Raw genomic sequence first — 20,241 nt, forward strand, 5'->3', positions numbered from 1 at the left:
GGATGTCTTTTGGCTCAGTGGCTGGAGGTGTTCACCACCAAGGCTGTACCAACCTGGGTTGGATACCTTACAGTGGAAGGAAAGACTGACTCCTGCAAATTGTCCTCTGATCTGACCTCACACCGCACATGCTATGATATATGTAAACACACACGCACACACACACATACACAATAAGTCAATGCATAAGTAAGGTGTGACAGAATACCTCATGGAAACACTTAGTGGGAAGGGTTTGTTTTGACTCCTGGTTTGAGCATATAGTCCACTATGGTGGGGAAAGCATCGTAGCATGGGAGCATAACTAACAGGTCGTTTGTTCCATTGTTGCTGTTCCAGGACTCCAGCATTTAACAAACGCAGCTATGGAGACGTGTGATGGTTCACATTATTTATAGGATGATCGAGCTGCCTGAAAACACACAGGCATGTTAAAGGTTAAGCAGGAACGTTCACGTCCCTTCCACTCTCCCGGCTCCTCCCCTCAGGAAAGGCACCGCCCACTCTGTAAAGGGCTTGGCTTCATAACAAAAGAAACAACACTTATACAGTAGCTTCCTCAAGGCAGGGAGACAGTTACATTTTATCCACAGTCAAGAAGTAGAGAGCCTTGAATGCTGGTGTCCAGTTTCTGTTCCTTGTTTTTTTCTCTTAGTTCAGTCTAGGACCCCAGCTCATGGTGAGTAAGTCTTCCCCAATTTGGTTAAACCTTTCTGGAAATAACATCACAGATCTGCCCAGAGGTGTGGCTCCGGTGATTTTAAATCCAGTGGAACTTGAGGTTGTGCGTGTGCGTGTGTGTGTGGGTGTGTGTGTGTGTGTGTCTGTGTCTGTCTGTCTGTCTGTCTGTGTTATTATGTTATTATCTCGGTAAATCCTTTTGTGGGAAGGTATCTAAGAATGGATGTGGAAATTGCCTAAAACGTTAAAACTCAGTTTCAGTCCCCAATATGTCCTCCAAGCAACCAGCATGGCCTTCAACTCGAGGAGTTACTTGCAAGAGAAGGCCATCAGATACTTCCAGAATACAATTATCTACCATCTGTAGAACTCTACCATGCTCTTAAGAGGATGGGGATTTATGGAAACATTGCAAGATTCCATTGAGGTCAAAGGGTTTTGAAATTGGCCATAAGCAATTACTAATGCTCGTAAGAGTGTGAGGGCAAAGTTTCTGTCTGCGTCAAGGAATCTGTTTGGATGGACACTGCAGACTCCCAAGGGTAGGTCGGATATTCCCACAACACTGGGGCACCTGGGCAGTAGGTCAAGCCCTCAGATCCCCGACGTCTGTTTCAGACCACGGACAAAGCTCCGAGTTCCTGACCAAGGTCACTGATGAAATTCTGACAGGTCCTCAGCCAATTCTCTCCTTGTTGAGCAACCTATCTACAAGCTGAAAAATATCCAAAATTAATTACATGGGAAGATATTGCAAGCATAATATATGTGCTCTCCCCCGCCCCCCGTCCCCAAAATCATACACTGAAGTCTTAACTCCTATTGTGGCTTTATGTGGAAGTAATTAAAATCAAATGAGATTGTGAGGGAGGTACTCTGAATTCATAGAATTACCGCCCTTATAATGGTGGTTCTCAACCTTCCTAAAGCAGAGACCCTTTCATACAGTTCCTCATATCGTAGTGACCCCTAACCATACACACAGTCTAATATTGCTCGGGAAATGGTGTCTAGATTGAGTGACTGTTTTTACTGGTCTGTGAGGAAATGTTTTGGTTTTTAATTAATGTAAGAGTGTCCACTGTGGGTGGCATCATTCCCTGGGCAGCTGGTTCTTGGGTCTATGAGGAGGCGAGCTGAGTGTGCACCAGCCAGCAAGCAGTGGTCCTCCGTGGTTTTTCTCTACTTTCTTGGCTGTGAGTGAGTTCCTTGACTGGGTGTTTGGCCATAGTGCTTTATCACAATAAAAGAAGGGAAATTAGAATGGGCTTGGAGGTCTTGACCCAGAACTCTGCTCAGGAATGAAGGACATGTTCCCCTGCTCTTTGGAGTGCTATTGGCAGACAGCCCAGAGCAGTCAGACTCTATGGGAATTGCCATGGCCAAAGAGGACAGCTAAGTCAGAGTCGTGTCCAGGGAGGTCAAATGACATGTCAAGGCTGGAGGACAAAGATCCCTGCTTGAGCCGTGGCATCAGGTGTGCTCTCTGCTAAGGTTGAGCCCTGGCTTAACGTCTCAGTCTTACTTCCTTACCACCTCCCCTTACGAATGCCAGAACATTCTTTAAAGACCTCTTTTTTTTTTCTTTTTTTCCGAGCTGGGGACCGAACCCAGGGCCTTGCACTTGCTAGGCAAGCGCTCTACCACTGAGCTAAATCCCCAACCCCCTTTAAAGACCTCTCAAAGACTGATCTTGAACTCAGAGGTGCTTCCCAGTGTACTCAAATTAAAACAGAATCAGTCAGTGCTCATACAGAAGCAAAGAAAGGAAGGAAGCGAGGGAGGGAGGGAGGGAGGGAGGGGGAGGAAGGAAGGAAGGAAGGAAGGATGAAGGGGAAAAGAGGAAACTGAAACAAAAGAAATAAAACTGTCAAAATGAAATAAAACACTGAAACAAAAGTTTTTGAGGGTGATGAACAGTAATTTTAAAATATCTGCAAGAAAGTCATCCAACTTGAAGACCAAATTCAACAAGGTGACTTGATGGCAAAATAATAATAATAATAATAATAATAATAATAATAATAATAATAATAATAATAATTTCTGTTACCAACGGTAATCAATTAAGAAATAAACTCTAAATCAAAATGGGTTATCATAGAACTAAAAGGAAAACTCACAAAATTTGTATTGAAGTACCAAAGACTCAAAATAACTAACTTAACTGTCTTTCAGAATAAGCAGTACTAATGGTACCACAATACCATACCTCACTGCAAAGTGTATCACGGAGCCATAAACCCACCAGCACCAGCACCAGCACCACCACAACAAAAACATAGCATGGTGCTGGCACAGAAACAGACACACCCACCTGTGGAATAGAATGGAAGATTCTGCAGTAAACGCACATACAAGTCCACTATCGCTGTCTTCAGACACCAGAAGAGGGCATCAGATCCCATTACAGATGGTCGTGAGCCACCATGTGGTGGCTGGGAATTGAACTCAGGACCTCTGGAAGAGCAGTCAGTGCTCTTAACCACTGAGCCATCTCTCCAGTCCTAGACAGTTCTTAAAAGGAAAAAACAGATGATCAATATATACCCAAGAAAGAGTTCAACATCCTTAACCAACAGGTAAATGCATTTTAAAACTGCTTTGAAATTCTGACTTGCCCCAGTCAGAAAGGCTAACACAGAGAAAACAAATATATAGTGAAAGAGAAATTCTTCTATGTGACTGGTGGGAGCATAAATGTGGGGATCAATATAGAGTTCCTCAAAAAGCTAAACGTAGAACCGCCCGGCCATACCACTCCTGGGTGTATAATGTAGTCTACACAGATACTTTCAGGTACACGTGTACTTCTACACGAGTCCCAATAGCCAGCCTTGATGTGCACCAACAGATGAATGGACATGTGGTGTGTGCACAACAGACGGTCATGGATCTATAAACAAAAATGAAATCAAGGCATCACAGGGAAATGAATGCAACTAGAAGTCACTAGGTTGAGCAAAACAGGTTGGTCAAAGAGAAAATCATTGCATATTTCCCCCTAATGCTCACAGAGCCTATATTTAAAAGTGTGTGTGTTGCGTGTGTGTGTATGTATGAGCACGCATGTGTGTCACTAGAAAGAAGATTATGAGATAGAAGGAAAGATCATAAGGGAGGTGAGAGTTAGAGGGGGCACTGAAGTACACATAGGAAGGCAGAAGGAGGCACTAATTGGAAAGAAAGAGACCAGAGAGAGAGGTTGGGAGGAGGGGTTGTGGGGAAGGCAGTGTGGAGTGGGGACAAATAAGAATGAAATAGGACACACACGTGAAGATGGCGCCATGAAACGAGTTACTTTCTTGGCTGGCCAAACACTGTTCAGAAATACAACTAGGCTCAGAAGGTCTGATGTTTGACTTTGTGGTCAGTTTTTGGCGTGCGTGCCATATTTCATTGATTTGGCATATCTTTACCTTTTTGCTTCCTAAAGCCGTGGCCTCTGATGTCAGAGTAAAGTTGCCCCGAAGGACACCCACATATTGTTCAAGGCTCACCCTTCTTGGTAATCATCGGTAATTATAGTCATCTTTGAGTCTGAAATGTCCTTTGTGGGCTCCTGGGTTTGCATACTGCTCCCCAGCTGGTGGCGCTGTTGCAAGGTTTTCGGACCCTTGGGATGTGAGGGGCTCTAAAAGTCAGACGCAGGCAAGGGCAGTTCCCTCTTCTGGACCTTGCTAGCTCGCCCCACTCCTGGAGTCAGTGAGGTGGAAAGCCCCTGCCACCTATTCCCTCTGCCATGAACTCCTCCGTTACCTTCACTAAGATGGGCTGATACCATTTAAACCGCTTGTGTTAGGAGTTTTGGTGACAGTCACAAGACAGGCAACCAATTCAGTAATTTTTGGTCAGGACACGAGGAAAGCAAAAAGAAGACCATGTCAGACCATTTCTGAATTTTATCTACTTAGGATCACTTTATGTGAACCGAATCTCATGGCTGCCACCCAGAACTGTGTAAGAAGGACTTCGAGCTTTCACAATCAGAGACTTGAGGTTAAATTCTGACCTACCCTATCCCACTCCACCTCTGGGTCTCACTGTGTAGCTCTAACTGTCCTGGAGCTCACTACATAGACCAGGCTAGATTTGCACTCACAGAGATCTGCCCGCCTTTGCCTCTAAAATGCGGGGATTAAAGGCATGAACCACCACACCCAGCTTTACTTACCCTTAACGAGCCTCAATGTCCTCATCTGTATAATGGGCACTATGGTAACTTTGTCTAACGGTAGCTTTTGTGTACTGAGTGACAATCTTCAAATTATGTATCAGTCAGCTTTGCGGTACTGTAACAAAATGCCTCTAGCAGTTGAGTTAAAAAGGAGGAACAATTCCTTCAGCAGCCTGTGACGGCAGGATTGTGTCAAGAGATGACCGCTCATCTCAGGTCATGAGAGAATGAAAAGAGAAAGAGGAAAGGCATCTGGATGCTCACTGTTAGTGTCGGATGACACTCCAGTGACCCAAAGACCTTGCCCTGGGTCCTGCCGCTTAAAGTGCATTCTCTCACCTCCCAATAGTGCCAGAGTGGAGATCAGGCCTTCGGTCTGCGGGCCGTTGGGGATACTTCAGATCCAGATGTTAGCAAATGATTAATTTTGTTGTGGTAAATGTTATGGGGGGGGCATTCTACTCCACCTTTGATCATTCAGTTCCCAAATAAAAGACAAACCTTCATATTTACAATAAGCCTTAAAAACACTAGAACTCAGCAGATATGGTCCATTTCCCTGTCACTAACCCTGTGACGTCACTTGCCATGTTCCACTCAGGCCACTCCTACTCCAGCAGGCTGGCCTTCATAGCCAATGCTCTCCGCCCACTTACCCCATGGCGAGTCCTTCCTTCATCTTCCTCTCTCTTCTCTCTCCTCAAAGTCCCTGCCACGGACCTCAAGCCTGGGTACCCAAGTCCTGCCTACCTCTCTTCTGCATAGCTACAGAATGTAAGCATCTTTATTAACCAATCATGGATAACGTAATGGGGGAGAGTAAGGTTTATACAACAAAAACAGGTATACGAGGATCTGCTCCCCTTATAGCAACAAGATCTTGGGGTACAGAATTTAGCATTTAGAAGCAGCATCAGACCAACCCACTAGATAGTTTGATAACTTAATCTGTAACATTTTAAAGCCAAAACAGAAAGCGAAACACAACACCACCTCTTGTCCCTTGAGACAAAGTTTCATACTGTAGCAGGGGCTAGCCTGAGGCTTGCTACCATAGCTCCGGGCTTAATCTCTGGAGAGTTGAGATTAGAGGCATAAACCACCATATCCAGCCAAGAGTTATTTTTGAATTTTCAAATTTATAATTCTAATTATATTATTCTGTTTAGTACAATTTTGACATGAGCAAATCTGTGAAAAATGGTTAGCCCTCTCTGTAAATTAAATTACTCTTGACATAGGTACCCTGGATATTTAAATTTAATATGTTAAATTTAATATATGTATATTAATTATGTTAAATATACTTAAATTTAATATATTAAAGTATTAAATTTCCTTTTTGTGCTTCAATTATCTGACTTAAGAAATATATGTGCTTAAATAACTCTTATAAAAATCTAATAAATTAAAGTATAATTAAGTTGAAGCTTATGCACTTCAACCTGGTAAGAAGGTTAACTTAAAATAGCAAATCTGATTCAATTGTTCAACTTTGCATTTTAAATTAGAGTCGACTGGCCAACCTATCGCTCCAAATGGCCAAATTCTCTTAAGCATAGCAAACATCTGAAATGCCAAATTTGCATAGACACTTTAAAAATCAAAAGAATACTCTGGGGTGGGTACTCTCTCCCAGGGCAGAGAAGTGATTTTCAGACATGGCAGACATCCCATGCTCCTACCTGTCCTATTCCTATGCAACCTAGTGCTTGCCTTTCTGGGTTGCTAACTTCCTTAAGGACCAGAGGTCATGGCCAGGGCACATGGATCCTTGCTTGCAATCCAGGAAGAACATACTTAATCCTATGTCTAATTGTTGTGCAGGGCTCATGACATCAAGGGGAGCATAGTAATTAATGTTTTTTTTGTTTATGAGTATTTTGCCTGTATGTATGTATGTATGTGTGTATATATATGTATGTATATATGTATGTATGTATATGTGTATTTGTGTATGCATGTGTATATGTATGTGTGTATGTGTGTGTGTATGTATGTGCATATGTGTACGTGTATGTATGTCCCACCAGCATGCAGTTCCCATGGAGGTCAGAAGAGGGCATCTGATCCCCTGTAACTTAGTGGTACAGATGTTCTTGGCTGTCATGTGGGTGCTAGAGCAGGAACTGAGAGCTACAGCCTGATCCACAAGCAGAGCAGAGAGAGAACAAGGTCAAAAGCGAGAGCAATTGAGGAAGGGAAAGAGAGAGGGAGCAGAAACGTGTGCGTGCATGCGTGCGTGCGTGTGTGTGTTGTGTGTGTGTGTTGTGTGTGTGTGTGTGTGTATGTGTGTAGACAGAGACAGACAGAGACAGACAGAGACAGACAGAGACAGAGAGAGAAGGGAGAGGGGAGGGATGATGGCCTACCGTAGGCTTTTGAAACCCACATGGCCACACCCACTCCAACAAGGCCACACCCACAATCCTTCTATTCCTTCCAAGATAGCAGGACTCCCTGATGACTAAGCATCCAGCCTGTGGGGCCCATTCTTCAAACCGCACAGGAGTCAAATTCTCAACAGGACAGGCGTCGCCTGGGCTCGGGCAGACCTCAGCTGACCTCAGAAGGGTTGAACAGGAAGGAAACAGCCAACGACCAAAAACCAATTCACAGAGACCCTGGCTTGAAGAGTCAGGGTTTAGAGTCCATAGATGAATTCCAAGCAAATATATATAATTTCTTATGGCCACAGCTTATATCATCAAGTAACACTCTCCTATTACCTTTCGACCTCATTAACACACCTTGATCATATTAGCATATTATATATTTATTGATTAAATATATTTTACATGCATTACACATCAGTGGGGGTTCTGTGAGGTATTTCAATACTTAGGTAAGGTATAGCACATGGTGACCAAATCCAATCTTTAAAGTTTTTTTTTTAATTTATCCTTTAAATTCCACAAACTGTCATATAATTAGATAAAACAAGACAGTTTGAACGAAATGTGTTTTAGGGATTCGCCTTCATCTTTAAATTATTTTATTTATGACTTATTTTGTGTGCCTGATGTGTGTGTACATGCATATGTGGATGTCAGGAGGCAACTTTTGGGAGATTTTTTTCCTCTTCCATTGTGATTCCAGGGGAACAAACTCAGGTTGTCTGGCTTATGCTGTCTTTACCAGAGAGCCCATCTCAGAGGTCCCAGTCTCTCTTATTCTATCCTGCCCCCCACCCCCACTGCTTTCTCAATCTCTCTACAATGGGGAAAAAAACCTACCTATGAGCCGCGATTTTTTTTGCAGTCCTCAAACTCATAGTCATTGTACCTCCCTGTGCTTTAAAGATGGTACTGAAGAGCAGAACACTTGGGCTGCCTGGGGTGGGCACTCCTGGATGGAGCAGTCAATATTCTGCTTCCTTGTTTAGCAATCGTCTTTATAAGCAAGAGTCTCTTCTTGGGATGTGTAGTGCTGGCTTGGATTTTTGTTTTCCTCTTGACTTTTGTGCTTTTTTTTTTTTTTGTGAGTAATATGACAGTAAGGTGTTCTTAAGGATCATGCTGAAGCTGGCAGGGCATCCCCAGGGCTTGAGGACATTGTAATATAAGCCTGAGGGAGAATATATGTGTGAATTATACAAGCTCTATTGGGGCAGGAGCGCTAAAGCTACAGGCAGTGATTCAAATGAACCTACCGTTTCTCTATACATGAATCTTCCTTAAACACAAGTGCATGTAAAATAAGGCAGTGTGTGATTGATTAATAGGATGCTATGAATATTCTTCTTGCACAAGTCTAATCCGATGTCTCTCATAGGGCAGGTGCTCCACGTTTGCCGATTCGCTTTTCAGTTACTTTACAGAACGTCCCACCTCCACGACCGAGAATCTGCTCTGAGTGGAGAGAACAGCTTTGAGTGACAGCACGGTTTGACTGCCAAGCTCACCTTGAAGTCATGCTGGCTGGTGCCCATGCAGCTCTTAGCTGGAGTCACGACAGACATGACACAGGCAGGGTAGAAGGATGTAATTGGTTCCTTGATAAGCCGAACCTAAATTTGGAGCAGAAAAGAGGGAAGGCTGTGGAATCAGCAGTGAGGCCTCACGGGTGCTATTCTGAGCGACACTTAAGAGTCGAGATGACCTCGGAATAAACCTGGCTGGAAATAGCACTGCAGTCGACCTTCCCATCAACCTCCATAGCTTAAAAAGAAGGGGATAATAATACTTAGGATAGTAATTTAAAGCTTCAGCTGTAGCTCAATTAAAAAAAAAAAAAACGTGTATAGCATGTGAGCTTAGCAAGCTCAATCCTTAACATGCCTAATGGCATGGGGGGTTGCCACGCATGTGCAGTGGTGTGAGTATGAAGGTCAGAGGGCGTTGGCTGTCGTTTCCTGCTTTCCACCTTGTTTGAAACAGGACCTTCTGTTGTTCGATGCTCGACATACCAGGCTCATAGCCTTAGAGAACTTCCAGGGAGTCTCCTGTTTCTGTTTCTTATCTCATTATGAGAAGATTAGGATGCGCGCCCCCCCCACACACACACACACGGGGGTGGGGGAGAGAATGAATGAATGAGAATATTGTGTTAGCTGCAGTTCAGCTAATTCAGCAATGGCTGGCTAGGAATAGAACATCTAAGAATCCAGTAGTTGCTTAATCTATAAGACTCGATGTCTCATCGAGTCTTCAGTGTATTCTAGAATCCCAGAGAAATGGGTTCTAATATTAGCCAGCGAAGGAGTAAACGTGCTAACAAGGCAAGAGCAAGCAGGCAAAGTGCAAAAACTTCCTTTTGCCGTGTCTTTATATAGGATTCCAGTAGAAAGTATGGTCGGATGAAAAACCCATCTTCCTGTCTCCATGATCTGGATTAGGAGTGAATCTACTTAATTCAAATTAAGAAGAAAAACAAAACATTCCTCCATTTTTGAATTTTAGTTAATTCCAGTAGAGTCAAGTTGACAACCAAGAAGAGACATTATACTTTAAGTCGGCTCTAGGGATCTGAACTCAGGTCTTCATGCTTGTATGGGAAGCACTTTTAGCACTGAGCCATCTCCACAGCCTAGTTTTCTTAAATGTATAGTATCTATACATTCCATAGAGGAAGAACCTCCCATCCGCAGGGATATAGGAAACCAATGAAACGGATCTTCTGTGTCTATGAAAAGTGTCCTATTTGACAATTCCAGTAGCAGCACAGGGGTGCTCTGGGGTGAAGTTCCTTGGCAGAGTGCATGCCGAGCGTGTTTGAGGCTCTGAGATCCATGCCCAGCACACACAGGAAGAGAGGTCACTGGCCCACAGTAGGTAAAGTACTCGTCACGAGGAAATCGCCACTCAGTCCATTTTTAATAAAATATTTTACTTAATGCGTATGAATGTTTTGCCTGTCTGTGTGCTTTGTGTGAACGTGGCTCATACGATGTGTGTGCATGGCTCATGCAGATGTGAATCCTCTGGAACCCGAGTTATAGACAGTAGTAATCTGCATGCGGGTTGTGAGAACAGAGTACAGGTCCTTTGCAAGAGTGGTAAGTGCTCTCTCTTAACCACACCTCTAGCCACACCCCCTAGTGACTTTATATGTTAGCTTCTTTCGTGGTCACCGTGATGAAATACCCCGAGTAAAGCAACTTGAAAAGAGAAGGAACATATTTTCAGTTCCAGAATACAGTTCATCATTGTGGGAAGTCACAGCAGCAGAAGCCAGAGACGGCATCACATTCTCAATCAAGAAACAGAAATGGGTGGACTAATGCATGCATGCTAGTGCTCTGTTCACTCTCTCTAGTCTTCTACAATCCAAGATCCCCTGAAAGGGGAATGGTGCCACCCACAGTGGGCAGAGCTTCCCACGAATCAAAACAATCCCCCGCAGACATGCCCACAGACAAACCTAATACAGACAATCTCTCACTGAGTTGATTCTCGTTTCCATCAATTTGACAGTTAAAACTAACCATCATGCCTTGATCTCTGTTACGATGTGAATGGATCTTGAATGTATAGTATCCGGTGTTCAGAACTTCTGATCCTTAGCTTATGGTACTTTTAGAAGGCTGTGGCACCTGAAGGAGACCTGTTTGGTGGGAAGTAAATAACAAAGGGTGGGCCTTGGCCTGGAAGGTTGTACTCACTGTGACCTCATTAAAAGGGAGGGGGAGGCAATGTTCCTTCTGTTTTTATTTTGTGAAATGTGAGTATTGGCATTAATTTTCTTTGAAAGTTTGGTTCAATTCTGCACTAAAGGCACTAGTTTTTTTCTTTTTTTTCCCCCAACTTCTATTTCACTAAGGGTTATAGGTCTAATCAAACTGCTTAACTGATCTTGATTCAACCTTAGTGAGTGATATATACCAAGAAAAGTGTTCATTTCTTTTAGATTTTCTGATTAGTAGAGTACAGGTTTTAAAGTTATGTCCTTAACAATTCTCCGCATTTCTTTGGTTTCTTTTGTTACGCACCAGCCTTTTCGTTTCTAATTTTGTTAAATTGGATATTCTTTCTCTGCCTTTTAATTTGGTAGGAGTTTGTCGATCTTACTGATTTTTTTTCAAAGCACAAGCTCCTTTCTTTGGTCCCTTGTATTGTTTTTGTTGTTGCCTCTATTTTATTGATTATTGTCCTGAGTTTGCTTTTTTTTTTTTTTTTTTCTTTTTTTTTTCGGTGCTGGGGACCGAACCCAGGGCCTTGTGGTTGCTAGGCAAGCGCTCTACCACTGAGCTAAATCCCCAACCACCCTGAGTTTGCTTTTAAGCCATCTACTCCTTTTGGGTGTGACATATTCTTGTTCTAGAGCTTTCAGATGCTACAAATATGAGATCTCTGATTTTCTTCTTCTTTTCTAAAGATTTATCTGTTTGTTTTATGTGTATGAGTAGCTGTTTCCAGACACACCAGAAGAGGGCATTGGATCCCATTACAGATGGTTGTGAGCCACCGTGTGGTTGCTGGGAATTGAACTCAGGACCTCTGGAAGAGCAGTCAGTGCTCTTAACTGCTGAGCCATCTCTCCAGCCTGTCTTCTTCTTTTTTTTTTTTAAATTTAGACCCTTGGTACTATGAACTTGCTTCTTAGAACCACCTTCTTTGTGTTCCATAAGTTTGGGTTTGTTGTTGGGTATTAATTTTTATCAAATTTTTTAAGTCCTTAATTTCTTAATTTATGTCCTGAGCCATTTTTCACTCAGTAGTGAGTTGTTCAGTGTCTATGAATTTGCAAACTTCCTGATATTGTTGATATCCAGTTTTAGCCCGTGGTGGTCAGATAGGATGCAGGCTGCTACTTCACTTTTCTTGTATCTGTTTAGACTTGCACTGTATCTGAGGATATGGTCAGTTGTGGAGAAGTTCCTCGAGGTGCTGAGAAGAAGGTGTACTCTTTCGTGTTCCAGTGAAGTGCTCTGTAAATATGTTAGGTCCATGGGTTTCTTACATCCTTTTACCCTAGCATTTTCTGTTTAAGTTTTGTCTGGATGAGCTGCCCATTGGCAGGTACTGAAGTTTCTTCTATGAACTTGGGTGCCCATGTGTGTGGTGCATAGAGGTTAAGACTTGCAGTGTCCTTTGGGGGAATTTTTCTTTTCGTGAGTATGAAGTGTCCTTCCCTATCTCCTCTGATTAGTTTTGGTCCGAAGTCTATTTTGTCAGATATTAAAATGGCTACCCCAGCTTGCTTCTTAGATCCATCGACGTAGGAGATCTGTTTCCACCCTTTTATCCTGAGGTGCTGTCCATCCTGGATGTTCAAGTGTGTTTCTTGGACGCAGCAGGAGTGTAAATCCTGGATTCACATCTATTCATCAGTCTGTGTTTTTTATTAAGGAATTGAGCCACTGATGTTGAGAAATATCAGTAAGCACTGTTGCTTATATCCTGTTATTTTGTTGTTATTGTTGTTGTTGTTGGTGGTGGTGGTGGTGGTAGTGGTGTGTGTGTGTGTGTGTGTGTGTGTGTGTGTGTGTGTGTGTGTGTGTGTTTGTGTGTGTGTGCGTGTGTGTGTGTGTGCATGTGTGTGTGTGTGTGTGTTTCCTCTTTTGATTTGCTGGTCTGGGATTATTTATTCTTTATGTTTTCTTAGATGTGGTTAACCTCTTTAATTTGGAATTTTTCTTCTAGGCCCTCCTGTAGGGGTGGATTTGCAGATAAATACTGCTTAAATTTGGTTTTATCATAGGATGTCCTTCTATCTATTTTAATTGCAAGTTTTGCTGGGGATAGCAGTCTGGGATAGCATCTGTGGTCTCTTAGACTCTGTAGAACATCTGTCCAGGACCTTCTGACTATCAGAGTCTCCATCGAGAAGATGGTATGATTCTAATAGGTCTGCCTTTATATGTTACTTTGTCTTTCCTCTGTAGCTTATACTGTTCTCTTCGTCCTGTGTGTTTAGTGTTTTATAATGTGCCAAAGGGACTTTCTTTTCTGGTCCAGGCTATTTGGTGTTCGGTATGCTTCTTGTACCTTGATAGACATCTCTCTAGGCTAGGGAAATTTTCTTCTATGATTTTGTTGAAACTACGTTCTGTGCCTTTGTCCTGCGTTTCTTCTCCTTCTTCTATTCATACTATTCTTAGATCTTATCACCATGTCCAAGATTTCCTGGGTGTTTTCTGCTGGGATCTTTTTAGATTTAACATTTTTCTTCCACTGTGGTATCCATTTCTTCTATCACTGCCTGAGAACTTCTTTTCCACTTCTTGAATTCTCTCGGTGAGGCTTGCCTCTGTGATTCCTGTTTAACTTCCTGAGTTTTCCATTTCCAGATTTCCCTCAGTTTGTGTTTTCTTTATTGATTCTCTTTCCAGTTTCAGGTCTTGAACTGTTTTACTCCCCTCCCATAGTTTGTTTGTGTGAATTCATGGGTTTCTTTAAGAGGCTGACAAATTCCCCCTTTAAGGACTTCTGTCATGGTCATAATGGCTATTTTAAGGTCTTGGCCTTGTGCCTCAGCTATAATATTCAGGGCATGCTGTGGTAGAGTTGCTGAGCCCTTGTGGAGACATGTATCACAGATGTTAATAGTTGTGTTTTTAAGGTGGTATCTGGGTGTGGGAAGATTGTAATTCTAGGTGCCGATAGCTGGTCTTGTATTTGTTGGGTGGGTGTGTTCTGTTCCTTGGTTTCTGTTGCCCTCTCTGGTTCTTAGGAGAGCGTGGTGACTGTGTTGCCTGGTATGAAATTCTTCTGCATTCCTGATAGACATGGCCACTGAAGCTTCCAGGTAAAATGTGTTTCTAAGTATTGGGAGCAGACACTTGGGAATAGGGATGGGCTGTGTGGGCTGAGGGGGTCAAGAGGAGAGAGGTGTTTTTCCATGATCTGATTAGTCCCCCTGAGAATGGGGGTAAGAGACTAAGGAGAGGCCACAACAAGTAGTTTGTTACACTGGGGATGAGACTGGGGGGTTGGATATGGAGGAGAGGAGGACTCTGAAGATCTGAAGCTCCCCTACCTGCTTTCTTGGTCTACTTTCTTCTCTGGCAGGCTTGCTTGGTGGGGTTCCCAGAGGATGCCTGCTAGAGTTGGGGGCTGTGATAACAAGATGAGTGGAAAAGAAGATCTGTGTGATCCAAGCAGGGAGAGGCCACAGCAGGTGGTCTACTACAGAGATGCGGGGGTGGAGGGTGGGGGGGGAGAGTAGGGGATGGGATTTGGAGGAGATGAGGTATAGCTGATGGCCTGCAGTTAGCCTGCAAGCTTCCCTGGATGGAGTGGCTTATGGGTTCCCAGGGAATGCCTGCTGGGGTCGGAGGCTGGAATAACACCATTAGTCCAAGCGTTTAACTGAGTCTAGAGGATAGTATCCATCGAACAAATGCTGCTCATGTCATCGGAGGTCTGGATAGGTATCACTGACGCTCACACTCAGGAGTGTAACACCAGGCCTTTGTTCAGCAGCCATTTATAGTTAAACAACTCAATGAGCAATATTATAAACAAGTAAGTGTTAGCTTTCTAACACTAAAACAGGCACTGGAGCATTTCTGTCCTTATAAATTGATTGATCTTGTTTTGTCTTTGGTTTTGAAAGTTTTCTTCCATAGCCGTCTTACCCCTTTACTTTGGAATGTCATGACAAAACATTGTCCTCATGGGCTTGAGCTCACAACCCTCTTGCTTCAGTCTCCCAAGTATTGACGTTGCAGACATTAGCCACCACCTCTGGATCCCCGTGTTAGTGTGTGTGGTTGTCTGTAGTGCTAGAGAGTGGACTCTCGGTGCGTGTGAGATGAGCACTGCACACCTCAGTAAGCCACATTCCCCAGCCATCTCCCATACATTCTAATTCTCCTATCACATGTGTGCCACAGAGCTATTGATGTATAGGATACATAGGCCAAGGGGGTTTCTATAGAGCGAAAGAAGGACCCATAGTGCTTGCTAGCTTTGTTAAGACTGAAGGCATTGAAGGAACTATGTTGGGGGTCCTGGTGAGGAGTTGGGGAGGAGAGGGTCACTATATAGAGAACGCTGTGAGGTGGAGGATGGGGATGATTTTTCTAGACCCTAAAAAGGAGATGGAACATTCTACAAACCTCTTGCCATGCCTCTGTTTTCACATTAGCACCTAGAAAACGTGGTGAAGAGATCAAGGAGACACCCTTAGACAGTGACAAAATACCTGATGTTTTAGTTAGGGTTCCATTGCCATGACCCAGGCAACTCCTGTAAAGGTAAACTTTTAACTGGGGCTGGCTTACAGTTTCAGAGGTTTGGTCCATTTTCATCATGGCAGGAAGCATGACAGCCTGCAGGCAGACATGGTGGTGGAGGAGCTGGGAATTCTACATCTTGATCTAAAGGCAGCCAGGAGGAGGCTCTCTTCTACACTGGATGGAGCTCAAGCACTAGGAGAACTCAAAATCCACCTACACAGTGACGTGCTTCCTCCAATAAGACCAAGGCCACACCTCCTAATAGTGCCAATTTCCATGGACCAAGCGTCTTCAAACTACCACACCTGCCAAAAGCAAATTAAGGAAAGAAGAGTGCCAGTCAGGGTTCCTATTGCTGTGATGAGACACCATCACCAAAAGCAAGTTTGAGGGCAGGGGGAACGGAGTTTGTTTGGCCTATACTTTGATATCACAGCTCATCATAGAAGGAACACAGGACACGAACTCAAACAGAGCAGGAACCTGGAGGCAGGAGCTGATGCAGAGGCCTTGGAGGGGTGCTGCTTACTGGCTTGCTCACTATGGCTTGCTCAGCCTGCTTTCTTATAGAACCCAGGGCCACCCACAATGGGCTGGGCCCTCCTCCATCAATCACTAATTAGGAGAACACCTTGTAGCTGGATCTTATGAAGGAGGTTCCTTCTTTTCAGATATCTCCAGTTTTTGTGTCAAGTTGACATAAGATTAGCCAGTACATAGGGCTTGCCTCAACTTAGTGTGTGAGGCAGGGAATCATTACTCCAAACCTTGGTTCCCGTTAAACTGAACCAGTATTAAATAATACCTACCACTTGGCTACCAATGAATTCTATCTTTGTTGTTGTTGTTCCTTCTTTTTCTTACACACTTACCTTCAGGGATTCAGTCTACAAAGAAGCAACCACTTCAGCCAGACCTCAGCTCCAGGGTCGAAAGTAAAATTTATGATCTCAGGAAACATGGAGTCTGGTCCATCCAGGGCAGGGTATGTCCGCTTTCCCTGCGTCACGGACATCTTTGGATCATCTCTCAGGTTCTTTCCCTTAATCCTGTGTAAACACATACAGCAACAGACCCGCAGTTTAAAACTTCAAAAGAAAACTTCCTACAAGTTTGGCTGTGCCTATAAACCTGAAAAAAAAAAGTGATGCTTTTAAAGGCATAGAATAGAAAACTGGAAAGTACAAAAGAAACCAACTGCACTGAGACACGGACGGGCATTAGAGTGTGAGCAAAGGGTGAGGTAGCCATTTGAGTGCTGGGTCATGAATGGATGGCAAGCTCTCCTAGCTCAGTCGATAGATGCTAGTGTTAGAATTTAAACTGAGGGACCTCAAGAATTGCCATTTCAACGAGAAGTTATTGAAGTGTCTTATTCAAGAGCCAGCTAAGACTCATAGACTAAGAAATTGGAATTATACAGATGTCCCGTGACACAGGCTATGTCAGAGGAGCTGTACAGCAGGGGACAAGGCTGTCCTTGACTTAGCTCTTACCTGCCCAGCTCCTGTTTGACCTGGGTAAGTTTTGTGAGCCTTGGTTTTCTTGTCTCTGTATATGAAAGCAATAATAGCCTAGGGTTTTGTGAGGTTGAGGCAAGAAAATAGAAAAAAATCAAACCAAACCAAAAAACCTGACACATAGAATAGTTGGTGTGAAATATGAATTTTTGGTGTCTGAGAGGGAAAGTTTCGACTCATTCACAGCAGTGGCCATCTGGGCACTCTGAGTCTTTTGTTTTTTTAATCACTATTTAATTATAACAAATGTAGTTTGTTTTGGTTATTGCTTAAAAATCTAATTTAGGGGCTGGCAGGATGGCTCAGCTGGTAGGGCACACTCAGCGTCACGCCTGATGACCTGAATTCGATCCCTAGGTTCCACATGACCCAACTGCCAAAGCCAGCCGTCCTCTGCACTCCACATGTACCCACCCTGCTGCCTGCACATAGATGAAATAAATGTGATTTTTAAAAATTCTTTTACACCAAAAAAGAGAAAGCAAATGCAATGAAATGGGTTTTCTTCCTAATGTACTAATAACGTGACTCCTTGCGGCTGGACCAGTGTTTATAAAAGTTAATAAATGACTCGGGACAGCCGGCTTGCTGGGGAGCTTCCTGTCTTATCAAGCACAGATCGCCGGGAATCTGATGATAGGGAAATTTTACTTGAGCAGCCCTGGGTGGGGTCCAGCTTTCTGAACCTGTGTTTTGAGCAAGGCGGTGGAGATGCTGGCTGTGTGCAGCAGATAATGAACACACGCGCGTAGGCTTAGATTTTTCAAAACCTACTTTAATAAGGGCTCTCAAAACACTTCGACCTCCCTTCTAGCCCGCCACCCACAAGAGGCGGTGGGAAAGAAAGGTTAACCGGAAACAGGGTTTGCGAACCTGTTTAGAAATGATAATCTTCGTCATTACTCCAGCCCTCTAGCGAAATACCAACACGGATCAGCAGCGGCAGTTTGATCCAGAAGTAGCCGTGAGGCGTTGCGGTATAATTAAAGAAAAGCTCACGACCGGTTCCCACGAGTTCCCACTCCGTGTGGATCTGAGCGCGGTAGCTGTTTCTCTGTAAGCGCTTTCAGTCCTTAGCGTGTCATTACGATGCCTGACACACACCGCCTTCTACAGGCCGTGCTAGCATGGCCCCACGCCACGCTAGCCCCAAGCATTCTGTAGCCTAGCACGGCTTCCTGTCACGGACTCTGCCAACAACCCAGTGAAGTCATGACTCAGCAAACTGTAACCCGACAACCAGATTTATATGTCGTATGCTCAATGTACAATACATCCACACAATTAACTTACAGCCAATTGATAAGGATATAAACTGCCCACCTAGATAAGATATATTTGCTCATCTAGACAGACAAAATCCTGTACACATCCACCCCTTAAGAATAATTATAACAACTTGTAAATGTGCTGAGAGAAATCTTAACATCTGCCTCCATGTTCTCTGGGCTGCTCCCTCTCCTCTCGCTCTGGTCTCCTTTGCCTCTCTAAAACTTTTCTACCACACATCCTTCCTTCTCGTCCAATGACAGACCTTGTTCTATCCTGGACCTGCCTTCACCTGCATAATGACATCAACCTACAGTGAGGCTCTGCCAACGGGCTGGGAGTGAGAGGGACGGGCAGGATGAGGCGAACCAATGCCAGAACCTCCTCCCACTATCTGTGGGGTCATAGTCTTTCTAAACATCGCATGTCCTCTCATGTGTCCATTTCAGCAAAACATTCTTTCACCTGTCTGCCATAGCAAAACGACATATGTCATGACTGAGTTTCCAAAGAAACCAGGGATTCCTATTTCATATGGGTGTTCATAAGGCATTTGAGGCACAGAGAGAAGCAGAGTCCACTATGGCATCTGTTAGGGTGATTTCCTGGGGAGTACATGTCAAAGTCCAGCATGGGAAACCAATGAAGCCAAGGCCTTACATACAGGAGTGACTCAAAATCAGATATATTGTGGAAAAGTCCCTTGCCCGGAACAGGCAACACTGGAAGAGCTCATGGCTCTGGTAGGACTTGCCGAGAGCTATGGTACTTGAGTCCCCTCTTCTCCAGTGATTGAGCATAGCCTATGTAGCTCAAGAAGGGGCCTCAAGCATCTTGTACATTTTCTGAGCTCCTAAATCTCCTCTCCAGATGGGAATATTTCAGTCTGGAGGAAACGGCTCTACAAATGCATGGGAAAGAATTAGAACCCATACCGAGTTTTTAAGGAACATGATTTTATGTCTGAGGAGGATAGAAAGAATATTATGCTATTATCTAGAATGTTCCAGAAAGAAAAGGCATGACAATACCTACTGCAAACTTCCGTCTCTTCAGTACCAGAGAGTGTCAGAGGACAGACAGCCTAAGTCGGCTTTGCCTGTAGGACGATGACTATGACAAGGCATACAGAGTCCACTGGTTTCTCTTGTTTCTTTCTGTGTTGAGTTTCCACAGATTGTAAAGGGTCATAAATATTTCACTGGCTGGGCTGATGGTGTAATATTCATTCTCTTTGGTTCGTTTGATTTCCTTCCATGAAAACGGGTGAACTTCCTGTGGGGTAAAGGTAACGGGAGCACCTGGGACAGGCTAAGACCTCGATCGTTTGCAGGCACTTGTGTTAATGTCGCTGTTGGGCAACGCGTTTTCAGGGTCATCTGAACCACGTGCTAACTCACAGAGAACGGGTGAGGCTGCCGAGAACAGGAAGGGAATGGACGTGATTCTGAGCAGGATAGAATGACAGGAAATTATAGGAACATGGGGAGGGATAGGAGCCCCTCACTCTGGCTGGAGCCTCCCACTGGCTGAGAATCAACAATCTTGGCACTGTGACCATCTGCTGTGGAGGTTTGAATGAGGGTCCACACACACATGCCCTCCACGGGCTCATAGATTTGAACACTTGGTTGTCAGATGGAGGAATTGTTCAAGAAGGATTGGGAGATGTGGCCTTGTTGAAGGAGGGGTGTCACTGGGGATGGGCTCTGAGGCTTCCAATGACCCCTTTCTAGTTTCTCTCCCCCCAACCCCCTTCCCTCTCTCCTTCTCTGCCCCTCCCTTATTCTTGTGGCTCATAAGCTCTGGTGCCTGCCTGCCTGCTCACTGCCATGATGGTCGTGGACTCCAACCCCGTGAAACTGTAAGCCCCAGGTAACTCTTTCTTCTGGAAGTTGCCTTTGCCGTGGTGTCTTATCACAGCAAAACTAATTCATGACATTTGCTTAAAATGTCTTTCCTTCTCCAGC

This window comes from Rattus rattus, chromosome 14 (genome assembly GCF_011064425.1).
Source record: "Rattus rattus isolate New Zealand chromosome 14, Rrattus_CSIRO_v1, whole genome shotgun sequence".
Taxonomy (NCBI): domain Eukaryota; kingdom Metazoa; phylum Chordata; class Mammalia; order Rodentia; family Muridae; genus Rattus; species Rattus rattus.